This window comes from Pongo abelii, chromosome 5 (genome assembly GCF_028885655.2).
Source record: "Pongo abelii isolate AG06213 chromosome 5, NHGRI_mPonAbe1-v2.0_pri, whole genome shotgun sequence".
Lineage (NCBI taxonomy): Eukaryota > Metazoa > Chordata > Mammalia > Primates > Hominidae > Pongo > Pongo abelii.
Window position 1 is genome coordinate 156,591,887 of NC_071990.2, and position 16,071 is coordinate 156,607,957.

Sequence of the window (16,071 nt, forward strand, 5' to 3'; positions counted from 1 at the left end):
TCAGTCTTGCCCCTGGTAATACAGTACCGCTGATTAGAGCCGAGGTTCATTCAGAACTTTTTTTGGACTGAAATACATATCATGAAATTCATATCATGAACTCTTTAGAGGAGAGTTGCATTTGTATACACAACTCTCCCCTAAACTCCACCTCTTTTTCTCCCTCCCAAGAAAACATTAAATATAAATAAGAATGACTATTACAGGAATAACCTTGAGCCCTTCTGATTTATTATTTGAAACAAATCATTTGCAGATTCAGACTTTATCATTGCAACCAAGCTTAGCGAATGACTCGAGACACCCCTCTCAGATGGTCTGGCATTACCCTGCAGATGCATGTGGAAGGTTGGGGGGGGTGGGGTGGCTTAGAATTTAGTGCTAGAAAATGAGGAGTGTGGATTTTATTTTACATAAGAAATGTGTTGCTTTCTTTGCAAGAGAAAAAATACCTTGAACCCAAAGAGGACTTTTCTAAAGAGATAGAGATGGCTCAGTAAAAGCCCATCTCATTACTAGAAAAACAACCCAAAACATGTATATTATCAAGAGTGGGTTAACAGTGTCATTTTGATGTGTAACAAAGCAAAGGTAAAATTTAACTCCACTGAGAGAGCCATTTAAGTGGTTGTAGTGACCAGATGAGAACATGCCCTGGGTTAAAAAAAAAAAAAAAAAAAAAAAAAGTTGTAGTGAAAAAAAAATAGTTGTAGTGAAAAAAAAATAGTTGTAGTGAAAATCTTTTTGAAAGTACAAAATGAGAAATGAGTCTATCTTTTCAGAGTTAATATTCACCACCACGTTTTTATTGTTACTTTGCTATAAAAATTGCCTAGGCAGTTTGAGAAATACCAGAAACATTAGAGGCCTGAGTCACAGAATAAACCAAAAACAAATCCACTGAGATAATCTTTAAATGATTACTTTGAAATGTAATTGAGGATTTTATATAAATTTTTTAAAGACAAACGCTAACATACTGCCCCATCTAAATTATACCCCCGAGTTTAATTTCCTTTTCTTAAGTAAGAAATAAATGAATAGACATAATATTTATATGAATCCCTTGGTTCCACTCAAGAACTTAGTTCCACTTCAAGACTCCTGAAGCATGATGTTAAGAATAATGCAGACGAGGCTGGGCGCGGTCACTCATGCCTGTAATCCCAGCATTTTGGGAGGCCGAGGCAGGTGGATCACCTGAGGCCAGGAGTTTGAGACCAGCCTGGCCAACATGGTGAAACCCCATCTCTACAGAAAAATACAAAAATTAGCCAGATGTGGTGGTGCGTGCCTGTAATCCCAGCTACTTGGGAAGCTGAGGCAGGAGAATCCTTGAACCCGGGAGGTGGAGGCTGCAATGAGCTGAGATCATGCCACTGCACTCCAGCCTCAGTGACAGAGTGAGACTCTGTCTCAAAAAATAAATAAATAACGCCGGGCATGGTGGCTCATGCCTGTAATCCCAGCACTTCGAGAGGCCAAGGCAGGCGGATCACCCGAGGTCAGCAGTTCGAGACCAGCCTGGCCAACATAGTGAAACCCTGTCTCTACTAAAAATACAAAAATTAGCCGGGTGTGGTGATGTGCTCCCGTAGTCCCACCTACTTGAGAGGCTGAGGCGGGAGAATCCCTTGAACCCGGGAGGTGGAGGTTGCAATGAGCCGAGACTGCGCCACTGCACTCCAGGCTGGGTGACAGAGTGAGATTCTGTCTCAATAAATAAATAAATCAATAATGCAGATGAAATTGTGGCACACGAATGCCCACTTCCTGTTCCCTGGGCCTTCCTCGTTTTATTCTGTGACTTCTAGCAGTGGGCTTCCTCTTTCCTGTCTCATCGCTTTGTGTACCCTTGTTGCCCTGTGTTGTGTCTGCCAAAGTCCAGCTCCTGCTATGTCCACCTTCTCCAAAGCAATACCTACTGAGCATCCTGGGAGGTGTTCCAAAGAGTGAGCTACAGAAGGGGAAAAAATTCTAGCTTGTCATTATTCTGAAGAGAAAGACAGCCAAAAGTTTTGACAAAGGTTTTGGCCATCAGGCCCTTTCGAGATGATTTCCCCACATGAGCTTTGCTGACAGCTCAAACCCAGCTGTGGGTCATGGATGCAAAGGAGCCCTTTGCCGGGTTGAGTTCATTTGACGCCCTTGCAGACAGTTCCTCCCATTTGACCTGCAATGAGAAGACCACAAACAGCTATAGCCACACTAGGATGGAGCCCCTTGTTGGGGGATAAATAGTTCTCTGTTAAGGAAACATCACAAAAAAGAAAATGGCCATAATTTTCTGGTTGTGTAACACTTCTTATAAACAGTTCGCAGTCAGGGCTGTGCTGAAGTTGTCCTGGGACTTGTTGGAATATTTTCTTAGTCCTCTGTCTCCCAGCCGAGCCACTTAAGGGAAGAACACCTAACCCTGTCCCTTTTTTTTTCCCCCTTGAGATGGAGTCTTACTTTGTTGCCCAGACTGGAGTGCAATGGCACGATCTCAGCTCACTGCAACCTCCGCCTCCCGGATTCAAGCGATTCTCCTGCCTCAGCCTCCCGAGTAGCTGGGATTACATATGTGCACTACCATGCCCAGCTAATTTTTTTGTATTTTTAGTAGAGATGGGGTTTTGTCAGGTTGACCAGGCTGGTCTTGAACTCCTGACCTCAGGTGATCTGCCCACCTCAGCCTCCCAAAGTGCTCGGATTACAAGCATGAGCCACCATGCCCGGCCAAACCCTGTCCTTCCTTGCAATCCAGTGTCACCCAGTTTTGCAGTCCCTTGTGGTGGATGGAATGCCGGGTAAAGGGTCGGCCTTTCCACTGGCACACAAAGGAGTCCATTTACTGTACAGTTTGTTTAGCACTTGCATACAAATGATAACTGTACTTACAACTTAAAATTTTTTTGTGGGCCATTTCTCAGTGTATATGTGATGAAGGGAGAGAAAGAGCCAACTTGTGTTTCTGACATTTTTACAACACTTGACACTGAATGGAGGCGGTCATTTCATCTTGACTTATTGTTTGTAAAGTGGATCGAGCTCTCCTACAATACACATTACAATTTCATGCCCAGGGAAACATTTCAGTCTCCTGGAATGTGGTGCCTGATGTTGACAGGGATCTAGCTCCAAAAAGCAACAAGCAGTCCTGAAGGGCATTACACTTCAATCAAGAAAATGTCCCATAGTTCACAAGAAGAGAGTGTCATCCTAGGGAATCTCTGGGATTTCTTGTGTGGATCCAGGGGCATGTTGCATCTGTATTGCTCCCTGATTTGAACAGATTCATCAGTAGTCCTTAAAATCATTTTGGAACGAGGCTTTCCAAACAATTATACGTTATATATTAGATGAGTGGCTTTTAACCCGTATCACAGAGGCTGTGATGCAGGAACTATATGTTCCTCTAAGGGAACTATATGGGCCCTCTAAGGGACTGGGCCAACTCAGCTTCCACCCAAGCTGCTGGCTACTCATGGTTTTACACGTTGGACTCTTAGCTTGAAAAATAGGAGCACCTTGGCATTCCTGGTGCTAACATTTATGGCTTCAGCTATTACAAACCAATGCATAAGGTAATACTCTAATTTTGCTAAGGCACACATGTGAATAGCATTGATGCAAGGTGGGTGGGTGGCCATGTGTCACTCAGGTGGGTGAATCAGCCTCGTTGATTGGTTGATTGCTGCCATCCGCACCCCACGCAGCCTTTTTTTTTTTTTTTTTTTTTTTTTTTTGAGATGAAGTCTCACTCTGTCGCCAGGCTGGAGTGCAGTGGCGTGATCTCAGCTCACTGCAACCTCTGCCTCCCGGGCTCAAGTGACTCTCCTGACTCAGCCTTCTGAGTAGCTGGGATTACAGGTGTGCCACCACCATGCCCAACTAACTTTTGTATTTTTAGTAGAGATGGGGTTTCACCTTGTTGTCCGGGCTGGTCTCGAACTCCTGACCTCAAGTGATCCGCCCGCCTCAGCCTCCCAAAGTGCTGGGATTACAGGCGTGATCCACCACGCCTGGCCACCACAGTCTTTTTAAATCATCATTGCATACCTATTTTAAGAGGGGGGTATTACATACTATTATGGGATTTGTAATTTGGGGATTTGCTAATATCTGAGATGTGTCTCTCACAAATGTCAAGGGCTTCTGTGAAGAGGTACAGGCCTGGACAGTGATGGAGTGCACGCGCCCTGCCAGGGGTGTTGTGTATGAGGTGTGTTTGCGGATGTTGCATGCTCTTCACCTCTGAGCATGCGAGGGAATTCTCTGTGGGTTGCAGATTCAGCATACCTCAGCTCTCAAACACTTCAAAGGGAGATATTTCCTTTTCTTTTATTTTCTTTTTGAGACGGATTTTTGCTCTTGTTGCCTAGGCTGGAGTGTAATGGTGCAGTCTTGGCTCACTGCAACCTCCACCTCCTGGGTTCAAGCGATTCTCCTTCCTCAGCCTTCCGAGTAGCTGGAATTATAGGCGCCTGCCACCACGCCCAGCTAATTTTTTTGTATTTTTAGTAGAGACTGGGTTTCACCATGTTGGCCAGGCTGGTCTCAAACTCCTGACATCAGGTGATCCGCCCACCTTGGCTTCCCAAAGTGTTGGGATGACAGCCACGAACCACTGCGCCCGGGCCTCAATTTTCTTGCCCCAAATCCTGGCCGAGGCCTCTGAGGAATATGATTATGGAAAGCCACCCATTTTTTTAAAAAAATCTTGTCTTGTTCTATATTCTTTCCTTTTGGATCTGCCCAAGACAACTGTTCGTGAATCTGCTGCATTTGTAGAAAAAGAGTATCTATTAGTGGTTCATTAATTTGGATCATGTTTGGAGTTCTCAGTGAGCTTGTTAAAATAAGACACTGTTCTTTTTTTTTTTCCCAGAGTTTCACTCTTGTTTGCACTCAGGCTGGAGTGCAATGGCGTGATCTCGGCTCACCGCAACCTCCACCTCCCTCCATTCAGGCGATTGTCCTGCCTCAGCCTCCTGAGTCGCTGGGATTACAGGCATGCGTCACCACACCTGGCTAATTTTGTATTTTTAGTAGAGACGGGGTTTCGCCATTTGGTCAGGCTGGTCTTGAACTCCTGACCTCAGGTGATCCACCCACCTTGGCCTCCCAAAGTGCTGGAATTACAGGCATGAGCTACTGCGCCCGGCCAACACTGTGCCTTTCTAAAAACTATTATTCCACTAAAGAAAAAATAGAGAGAGACATGCAATTCAAGTATAGTCTTTCACTAACATGATTGTTAGGTATGTTAGAGATAGTAGGAACCTTAGCTGAGTCGTCCTTGCTCTGTGGTTTTAAGCGTAAAAATAACCCTAATTATTGTATTTGCTACCTTGTGCCCACTTTTCAGACATGAAGCCCTGGTTTCTGTAAGTATATGCATACAAGTAAAGATCTAGTGAAGGCATAGCTGAGTCCTCCCTTCGAGGGCAGCTGAGCATGGTCCCTGCAAGAACTTTTTCTGGCCGTTTGTCCCCTCCTAACCTTGCACCACCCAGGGCTGTGGGTAAGTGTTCCTGTCCTAGATATTCCAGGGGTCACTTGTCCCTTGGGCTGCATTTTCTGGCATCCCAGAAAAGTGAGTGGCTTGTCATTTCCTTGACTAAGTCGCGTCAATTCTCTGCCACTAATTCAGTTTGCAAATGAGTTTCTTCAGCTATTTAAAAAAAAAAAAAAATAGCATCTGCTCAAATGGGCGGCCATATAGTCTCTCCAATTCAGTTGTGGAGACAGCTGAGGACACCAGATTGAGTTTGTTTCGGCAAACTGGATACATGAAAATCGAAGAATTTTTTAAATGGGTGATTGTTCACTTTTTGGAAGGTTTCTTTGCCTACAAAAAGATTAACAATAGGATTTCTTCGAACATTGACTTCTTCCAGCACACTAAAAATAAGATTTAATTAATGCCTTGAGTTTCTAGAGCATACTTCATGCATAAATGTGGCATGCCTGTAAGAAATATTGAAAGTTTTTTAAAGTTAACATTTAAAATTATTAAAAATTTTCATCTGATGGGTTCAATTCTACTAAAAAAAGGTTGATAGTTTTCACTCTAGTCTTCAAGGGGGAAGAAGACATCCTACTAAATGATAGTTTGAGGCTGGGTGCGGTGGCTCATGCCACCACTTTGACTCATTCCCAGCCCTTTGGGAGGCCAAGGCAGGAGGATTACCTGAGGTCAGGAGTTCGAGACCAGCCTGGTCAACATGGTGAAACCCTATCTCTACTAAAATACAAAAATTAGCCGGGCGTGGTGGTATGTGCCTGTAGTCCTGGCTACTCAGGAGGCTGAGGCAGGAGAATCACTTGAACCCGGGAGGCAGAGGTTGTAGTGAGCTGAAATCACGCCACTGCATTCTAGCCTGGGTGACAGAATGAGACTGTATCTTAAAATAAAATAAATTAAATTGAATTAAATAAAAAAATATTTTGAACATGCCAGATTTTAAAGTGAGAGCAGCACATCATGTGACCTGCCATGCATTAATCTTACAGTATTTGTTCTTGGAAACTTAAAGTCAAACCTTTTTACCTTTAAGCTAGAAGGAGAAGGATCTGAAGTCAGCTCTCATGTAAAATGCATCAGCTCTCAGCATCAGCCTGCAGTCTGAAGGCCTCCAAGCAGTCGAGGTGATTGTACTGCCAGTGGAATGAGTGTCATGAAGCTGCCTTGTACAAATGGCCTAAAATGATTACATGCTGAGCAGGTAGACTTTCCTCTTCCAGGATAGCTATTTAGTGTTATTCCATTTCATTGAATGTTGAATGGCCGTTAAGCCCCACGCCCGGAAGTCTAATCTTACCAAGATGAATTCAGACGTTGGCCCTGGCTATGGGGAGTCTACATTCTTGCTTTCCTAGCCTGTCAACGTGGCAGTCTGCTGTCAGGTGACAGAGTGGTGGGTGCCTTGAACAACTTGTTTTTGTCCTCTTTCTCTTGCAGCTTCTTGTCCTATCTCCCAACCCCCGCCCTAAAGGCCAGTGTCAAAGTGTCAGGGTGTCAAAGTGCAGAATTGTCAGGTCATACGTAGTCAAAAACAATCAGGTGTGGTTCTCTATGCGCTGTTAGCAGAAATTCCTTGGATTTTTTTCTTGTACCTCGACAGGAGCATGGGCATTGACTTTCTTTTTGAACACAGGTGCCTTGATTCCTAGTTACTTGTGGTGATTCTCTCATCCAAGTAGGAATGGCCCAGAGATAGAGGGAGAGTGTTGGGAGGTGGAGGGGGAAAGAGGCAGCCCATTTAGTTTCTGGGGCTGGGGTGGAGAAAGGGCATACCTGGTTCCCTAGTAGCCAGGGAGGTGGAGAGTGTGTGGTCAGCACGCTCACTGCCACCGGACCTATGAGAAGGAGGTGGCCTTTTTCATCACCTTTTAAATCAATAACAGAGGAGCTCCCAGTCAAGGAAAGGAGGGGGAAGATGGGGATCTGAACAGGGCTCTTCCCGGAGACATGACCAAGGGAGGCTCGTGACTGGGCAGCCTTACCTACTGGGAAGGCCTGGCAGAGGAGGCAGCATTAGGTAGAGACGCGTAGCTGGTTGAGCCACCTCAAGGTAGAGCAGAGAGGGCAGAGCAACCCAGGCAGAGGAAATGGGAAACCCTGGCCTTGCTCCTGTAACTGCAGGTGTCATTAAAGGTGTCATCTCTGCTGTCCCCTTGGTCCCCAGGGCTGTCTGAGAACGTGACTGGCAGAAGGAAGAATCGGTACCCTTCCAGCTTCTCGCTCAACCCCACAGTTAGCCTCAGGGGCGGTGTTAATCTCCATTTGACAACTGAGGAAAGTGGGAGTAGCTAAGGAGCTTGCCCAAGGAGTGCACGCCTAATAAAGAACAAAACCAAAGATGCAAACCCAGTGCATCTGATTCCAGATCCCCAGTGCATGCTTCTCCCTTCTGTGCTCACCTGCCTGCCCATGCATGGGCCTGCTGGAGGGGTTCTGCCATGCCCTGAGACCCTATGCTCTGGGACCCCATGCCTCCCTCTCACCAGCTCACGACACCGGACTCCCAATACCTATGGAAACTTGCCGCCATAAGTGACTAAAAACAAAAACAGAATCATAGTTCCAAAGTTCACGTAATATTTGGATTATTCACGCCAAATGACATAATTTTTCAGGATATAATATCTGAGATATTTGAACAAAATGAACAAGGGGCATTGTAGGACCAAGAGTCAGAGCATCACTTGCATTCTCAATCGTATGTTCGTGGGCAAGTGTAGAACCTCTGAGCTTGTTTTCTGGTATTAAAATGAGAGCCTTGTGCCTTGCAATTCCTAAGGTCTGATTTAGTTCTCATAGGATCCCTCTTTCCATGGTGGTAGACTTAGGTTGCTTCTTTGGGGACTCTCAAGGATCGTGTGAGTGATGCACGTATGGATAGGAGGCAGGAAACACGATCTCAGTTAACAGAGGGGTTCTGGGTATCCCCCATCACAGGAATAAACTTCCCTAATAGGAAATGATTGCCTTGATGTTATTGTAATTGTTCTTAACAGTGGGTACTTGAAAAGACATGACTTCATATTGTTCTAATCTAATGGGACATAGCTCCACACATTTTAAGTAGGTTTTTAACTACAGAACAATAAAACATTTAGCAAATTATGTTCAAACGTGTCTGCACACACTGATACTTTCAGCTCGGTGCCAGCCATTCTGCTCCCATATGGGCTGACCAAACGGATCAGCTGGAGGAGGCATCTTGGGTTCTGGCATCCATGAGCAACTCTGGCACCTTCCCTTCCACATGGCAGGGCAGGCTGGCTGAGGCTTGGAGCTGAATGTGGTTGGGAGAGGCCCTCATTCAAACCGAGTTTCCTTGGTACTGCTCCATCATGTTTTTAGCCCACTGGTTATTAATCCATTGTCATTAGTGCTGGGACAAATCACTCCTGGATTTTCTGTCTCCTGGCTTCTTAATCACACGCCTTCATCTTTTGTGGAGTGCAAAGGAAGAGGAGGACGTCGGATGCCAGTTGCCAGCTTTGCTGATTATTGGCAGGGCAGCTCTGATAAGACCTTCACCGGGGGAAAATGGAGATTAATTTTAAAAGGGTCAGAGCCTCTCTGTAGATGGTATCTCTATATTGTCCTCCTAGCCTTCTCTTTCTCAGCTGTAATTTATAGATGATTCTTCAGGCTGTACACAGTTTACAGCCTGCTAATAGGTCATTTGGAAATCAGCTAAGAGGGGCAGATGATAACTAGATCACAGGAACCTTTACATTATAACTGAAGTTGGCTGGGCCCAGCGGATCACCTGAGGTCAGGAGTTCGACACCTGCCTGGCCAACATGGTGAAACCCTATCTCTACTAACGATACAAAAATTACCCAGGCATGGTGGCACGCACCTGTAATTGCAGCTACTAGGGAGGCTGAGGCAGGAGAATCACTTGAACCTGGGAGGCAGAGGTTGCAGTGAGCCGAGATTGCGCCACTGCACTCCAGCCTGGGTGACAGAGACTCTGTCTCCAAAAAAAAAAAAAAAATTAGCAGTGTGTGGTGGTGCAGTATTGTAGTCCCAGCTACTCAAGAGGCTGAGGTGGGACGATCGCTTGAGCCCAGGAGTTCCAGGGTGCAGTGAGCTGTGATTGCACCACTCTGCTGCATCCTGAGTGACAGAGCAAGACCCTGACTCTAAAAAACAAAAACTGAAGGTAACTCAATGTTTCTTCATGCAGTTGGCCCCTTGTGGTTGTTTCTCTGAGGAGCCACTCTGCCAGGTCCTTTCCCTCTGTCCCTCTTCTATGACCTCATGAAATTGACCTGGAAGCCTGGCCACTGTCCCTTAGTTGGATTTCTGTAAGTGAGAGGAGATGTCGCTGTTTTGGAAGCAGTTGCGCCTCCCTGCAATCCTGAGCACTGCTGGGCTCTCATCAAGAAACAGTCTCAACTGGGCATGGTGGCTCATGCCTGTAATCCCAGCACTCTGGGAGGCCGAGGTGGGCGGATCACCTGAGGTCAGGAGTTCAAGACCAGCCTGGCCAACATGGTGAAACTCCATCTCTACAAAAATTAGCCGGGTGTGGTGGTGGCACATCTGTAATCCCAGCTACTTGGGAGGCTGAGGCACAAGAATCACTTGAACCCGGGGGGTGGAGGCTGCAGTGAGCCGAGATCACGCCACTGCACTCCTGCCTGGGTCACAGAGTGAGACTCCATCTCAAAAAAAAAGAAATAGCCTCGTGGGCTGCAGTGTAGGGTGACTGCCCAGATATCTAGTTGTTGAGGTATGTAGGGGAAGCAGCCTTTGAAAGAAAAGGCATATAATTTTGGGGTCAGGCATACTTAGCTTGAAATCCAGTCTCTGCCACTTTCTAGGTGTGTCATCTTGGCTAAGTTATTTAACCCCTTTGAACCTCAGTTTTTTCATTTGCAGTGTGAGATTAATGAATACATCTAGGTTGGTGCAAAAGTAATCGGTTTTGCCATTACTCCCCACTTTTTTTTTTTTTTTTTTTCCCGAGACGGAGTCTTGCTCTGTCACCCAGGCTGGAGTGCAGTGGTGCCATTTTGGCTCACTGCAACCTCTGCCTCCTGGGTTCAAGCGATTCTTCTGCCTCAGCCTTCTGAGTAGCTGGGATTACAGGCATGCACCACCATGCCCAGCTAATTTTTGTATTTTTAGTAGAGACAGGGTTTCACCATGTTGGCCAGGCTGGTCTCGAACTCCTGACATTGTGATCTGCCCACTTCGGCCTCCCAAAGTGCTGAGATACAGGCGTCAGCCACCATGCCCAGCTGCCATTACTTTCAATGGCAAAAACCGCAATTACGTTTGCACCAACCTAGTACTTTTCAGGGCTGTTTGGCTGGATTAAATAAGCGATGTAAGTTACCAGACACCAGTGGACTCCCAGCCAGTGACGTCTGTTTGAGCAGCACCTTCATTTCCATTTGCCTTCATTGTCGTCCATTTTATGAAAGAATCACTGTACTATGCATTTAGAAACCAAGGACAGTTATAGCAAATACATTGTTTATGGCAATTTGTGCTGCAGAAAACTGGTTCTAAAATTTTTCATTTTCCTCCAGGTATTACTTCTACCTCCAGACACTACCACTTCTCAAATTTATTTCAAAGAGGTCTTATCCTTTGCACCATATTCCCATTGAAAAGTAGGGATTTGGACCTCCTACTGTTTATTTACTATGAAATTAGAGCTAGTATTATGGGAGCTCAGTGCACACTGGTAACTGCTTATAAAGGGTGATCCTTGACTCAGTGAGAATGCACTTCTTCACAAGAACTATAGCTATTTATGGAGTTTGAAATAAGCTCACCTATTTTGTCATGTCCCCTCAGCATGGATCTCTGATCCAGATACTTCACAGATCTCTGGAGTAGCTGAGTGTGTATGAGAGACTAGGCTTTATTTATTTGTTTTTTTGTAGACATAGGTTCCCTCTATGTTGCCAGGTTGGTCTTGAACTCCTGGCCTCAAACAGTCCTTCTGCCTTGGCTTCCCAAAGTGCTGGGATTATAGGCATGAGCCACTTGAGTAGGCTTTGAATGCAGCAGCTCATGTTGGATTTGACATCTAAAAATGGAGTTGCATAGCATATATAGTGGGTGTCTGCTTAGTGGCTCAGCATACGCGAAAACACCATGCACAATGGAGAAAGCAGGAACTGGGGGATTGAAAGCTAATAGGCTCAGAATTCTAGCTCTGCTATTTGCCGTGAGACACTGGGCAAAGCACATCTCTGACCCTCAGTTTCTTTCTTTGTGGAGACAGTTATATCTATTTTGCAAGTCCTGATTATGCAGAGACATTAATCACATATCATGCAAGCTCCAGTCATCATGTTCTGTTATATCCATTTTGCAAGAATTAGTTATAAAGCACTTAATATGTGAGTGCCAACAGTAGTAATAACACTATGCAGAAGAGATGAAGAACATAGGAAATAATAAATTCATCAGTATTCAGTGTTGGGAGCAAGTATTCAGTGTTGTTGTTTTCAAAGTGAGCACCAGCCTTGGGCAGGTTGCCTGAGCTCGCTCATCTCAGCTGCCTCCCCAAGTGGAAGCTGGCTCCCTTGTTGTAAGGACCAGAGCACAAACATGAGAAGCCTTTGCAAACTAAAGCACTCTCCAAGAGACATTGTCAAGCCCATCATCTCCATGCCTCTGCACTGTTCCTTGCATTTCTACTTTTCAATACCCACCTTCTTCAGCGAGGAATCATTTCACGCGTATTTGTAGCGATGCCATCAGGCACTTAACAATATATACTAAATCATCCCAGAGGCCAGGCGTGGTGGCTCACACCTGTAATCCCAGCACTTTGGGAGGCCGAGACGGGCAGATCACTTGAGGTCAGGAGTCCAAGACTAGCCTGGCCAACATTTCTCTACTAAAAATACAAAAATTAGCCAGGCATGGTGGTGCGTGCCTGTAATCCCAGCTACTCGGGAGGCTGAGGCACAAGAATCACTTGAACCCAGAGGGCAGAAGTTGCAGTGAGCCGAGATCGCACCACTGCACTCCAGCCTGGGCATCAGAGTGAGACCCTGTCTCAAAAACAACAACAACAAAAAATCATCCCAGAAAGCCATGGTCATAAAAATACTTGCCAGAATCCCATAACAAATTTTACTTACATTTTAAGTTCATTTGTCAAGACAGAAACATTTATTTCTCTTATTTGGCAACAAAGAAACACACATTTAGTCTGTGTTAGTATATGTGCCTGTGTTTACAGATCATTTTACAGGTCCCCACTCCATAATTTGAGTGAATTTGTATCATTTTCTTTTTGTTCACCATTGTGATCTCTGTGCCTTTACCACATAAATATCCATTTGCTATGGACAACTGCCCGATCCGGTTACAACCTGGCAAATCTTATCCAGATCTAAGAAAATAACTCTGTAACTTTAGTCTTGTTGCTATTGAGAGTCAAATGACTGAGCTTATCTTCATTGCCTTTTTCTTTCTTGGGTAGCTTTTAAGTCAACTTTTTTTGTTTAAGTAGCTTTTAAGTATGAAGAATAAACTCATTAGCAAAACACTTAGAATAATCCAAAGTAATAGATGATATTTGGGCACCAGTTTTGTTTTGTGTGGATCATTCACACGTCTCCCTCTATGCCAAAAGCACAGGAGAAAGATGAAAAATATTTCAGCCACCTTTCTTGTCACACATGACGGGATGCCTTAAAAATATATGATGCTGGGCTCAATGGCTTACGCCTGTAATCCCAGCAGTTTGGAAGGCCAAGGTGGGCGGATCACCTGAGGTCAGGAGTTCGAGATCAGCCTGGCCAAAATGGTGAAACCCTGTTTCTATTAAAAAATATAAAACAATTAGCCGGGCGTGGTGGCGCCTGCCTGTAGTCCCGGCTACTCGGGGCTGAGGCAAGAGAATCGCTTGAACCCGGGAGGCGGAGGTTGCAGTGAGCTGAGATTGTGCCACTGCACTCCAGCCTGGGCGACAGAGCAAGACTCCATCTCAAAGGAAAAAAAAAAAGTATTCATTTTAGGGTGAGACTTACTATGTTTAGGTCCCATCTCTGCTACCAGACGTGTCTTGGTAAAGTTACTTGGCGGAGTTACTTAAACTAGTCCAACTAGTAGAATTATATAACTAGATAGTAGGCTCTTACAGAATGCTTCCATGTTGTTATACTTATGAATGTATTTTTTAGCTTTTATGCGATTATTTCTTAAGAAAGCAGGGACAAAAAAAGACACTTCTTTGACCTTAATAGAGCAAAAGATGTGAAAACGTGGAGATGTGTATTTTCAGAATTCTGTACCCATCACTCTATCATTTAAGATTTTAATGATTTTGTGTGGATCATTCACACGTCTCCCTCTATGCCAAAAGCACAGGAGAAAGATGAAAAATATTTCAGCCACCTTTCTTGTCACACATGACGGGATGCCTTAAAAATATATGATGCTGGGCTCAATGGCTTACGCCTGTAATCCCAGCAGTTTGGAAGGCCAAGGTGGGCGGATCACCTGAGGTCAAGATGCTAATAGATATTTTGAAAATTCTCTGGAAGTTCACCTGGTTCTCAACTCCAAGCTGAACGAGGGCCACAGACACCCAGGTGTAGGTATTTTGTAAGCCACAGCTTGAGATGGTCATACTTGGTTATGCTCTGTAAGGAGCTAAGAAGGCAGGACCACATGATCCTATTAAAAGATAGCACTGGATGGCCTTCTTTTTAGACATGGTCCACTGAAGCCTTTTAGTCTACATGTGAAGGAACCAAGGCCCAACAAGTTTAGGTGTGTTAGTCATTGGCAGAATCATGTGTGGAGCCTGGGTCAGCTGACTTCCAGGACAAGGCTGTCTCCTGAACCATTCCAGCATTTGGAGAGCAATGAACACTGCATGACATGGTTCTTCCTGCTCTGTTGGAAGAAGGCATGGCATTTTAGAGCACAGAAATTCATCAAACATTGAAACATTTGCTGTTGTATTGACACCATCTTTTCTTTAGGAATGATCTTGGAAAAAACTAGGAAAAGTTATTCCATTGACCAGTGATGACCAGTTATTGTTCCTTTTGTCAACAGGCAAGATGATGATGAATGAAGTCCTGGCAGCTTCCTGTGTCCCAGGCCTTGTAGAAATAAATGAGACAGACGTGCTTCAAAGTTCTAATGTGCATCACATCGGATCTTGTTTAAGGAAGCGTTAAAAGGAACCCGCCGTTACCTATTGAGAAGGCTCTGTGCTCTCAGGCGTTGTTTCTGATTGAATCCAGAGGTTGCAAGCATGCCTTCCTGTATTACCTGTTGGAGCAGGTTTAATTTTATAAATTTTAAACACAAACTCTATGAGTTTCTAGTTCATAATTGTTCTTTTTGGGGATCCACTCAGATGAACAGTATTGCATCTGTAAGAGATACCCACTCCACAGGACCAGATTTGATTGGAATATCAGTGGCAACAGACTCCATCTGTAGCTCATCCAGTACCAGTGATGGAAAGGACAGATGGCAAGGAAACCCTTCGAGGGGAAAAAGAAAGTCATATTGTGTTGGACCTACAGATTACTAGAAACATAGCTTTAGTAAACCAAGGCTTTTTTTCTTGAACCCAATCTGTGTAGACTGTGTAGTTCTTGATTGGTGGCTTTAATCCATTATCATTAGGTATCTCCTTGAACATTCTCAAACACTGAAAGTCTTAAGCTTTCATTAAAAAAAAAAAAAAAAAGTAAATGCAGCTTTCAGAAAATCCAGGATTCAGTACACTCTTCTGAGTGTTTCACTTCAGCCTCCCTGTCCTGTTATTACCGACGGCAGGTACCCGGGTGGTAGACAAGGAGCCTTGCAGGATAGATAAGGAAATGAAGATGAACAGACATATCACATTGTATCGTAAACATACTTTATAAGTACATTTCTTATTAGCTTCTTATTCAGGCAGAGATTATAAAAGTTTGCTGCAGGTATCCAGACCAGAATTTGTGTTTTGGAAATTATCAGTGTTCACAATACCTGCAGGGAAAAAAAAAAATACAAAAACTCAAATATGAATACTCTTTACACCCAAAAGAATATTTTTATCCTTCTTTTATTTGTTTTTGGCTCTGTCAAAAATTAAAGTGCTTGGAATGCTGTAGTCTGTGGTCTCTTGAAATTTAATCAATGAGAACCTAGCATTTTCACAGTATGCTGTCACTTTGGACATTCATAATAAAAATTGAAACTAATTTTGGGTGTTAGTCATTTATTTTGCTGTGTAGCTTAGTGCATCTTTTGTGGTCTGTCTGTGCCTAGTAACTGAGCAGTTTTTATGTATAGAGATGTAGAGATACATTCATAGTTTAAGCGTTTCACTGTTGTTTTCTATATTTGAACAACCACTCTTTTTATTTATTGAAAGGCCAAGAGATTTTTGAATGCCAAGGCCTTTTTGAATATGCATTCTATAACACGGATTAAAATTAATTCCTGAGGATTATACCTAAGCTTTCTTGAGCTTCTCCTTACAGCAGATTTTCTATTAAATTGATTATATTTTCTATTAAATTGATTATATTTTCTATTAAGTAGTAAGTAGAAAACTAGAGAAGGCTATAGGTAAT

General features: G+C 44.1%; 1 protein-coding gene and 1 pseudogene across 11 annotated transcripts in view; one reads left to right on the top strand and one right to left on the bottom strand.

The window, feature by feature from the left end:
* SCAF8 (SR-related CTD associated factor 8) overlaps positions 1–16,071 on the top strand; it is a 229,923-nt gene that overhangs the window by 160,451 nt on the left and 53,401 nt on the right. For 9 of the 11 annotated variants that reach the window (XR_010140387.1, XR_010140388.1, XR_010140385.1 and 6 more), the window contains one exon: positions 14,552–15,202. The exons of the other annotated variants lie outside the window; for them this stretch is intronic. The gene's annotated coding sequence lies outside the window, so the exon portion shown is untranslated. Of the gene's footprint in view, positions 1–14,551; positions 15,203–16,071 lie in introns of those variants that run through there. 11 annotated transcript variants of the gene reach the window in all.
* Positions 11,728–11,870, bottom strand: LOC129060243 (U8 small nucleolar RNA; annotated as a pseudogene).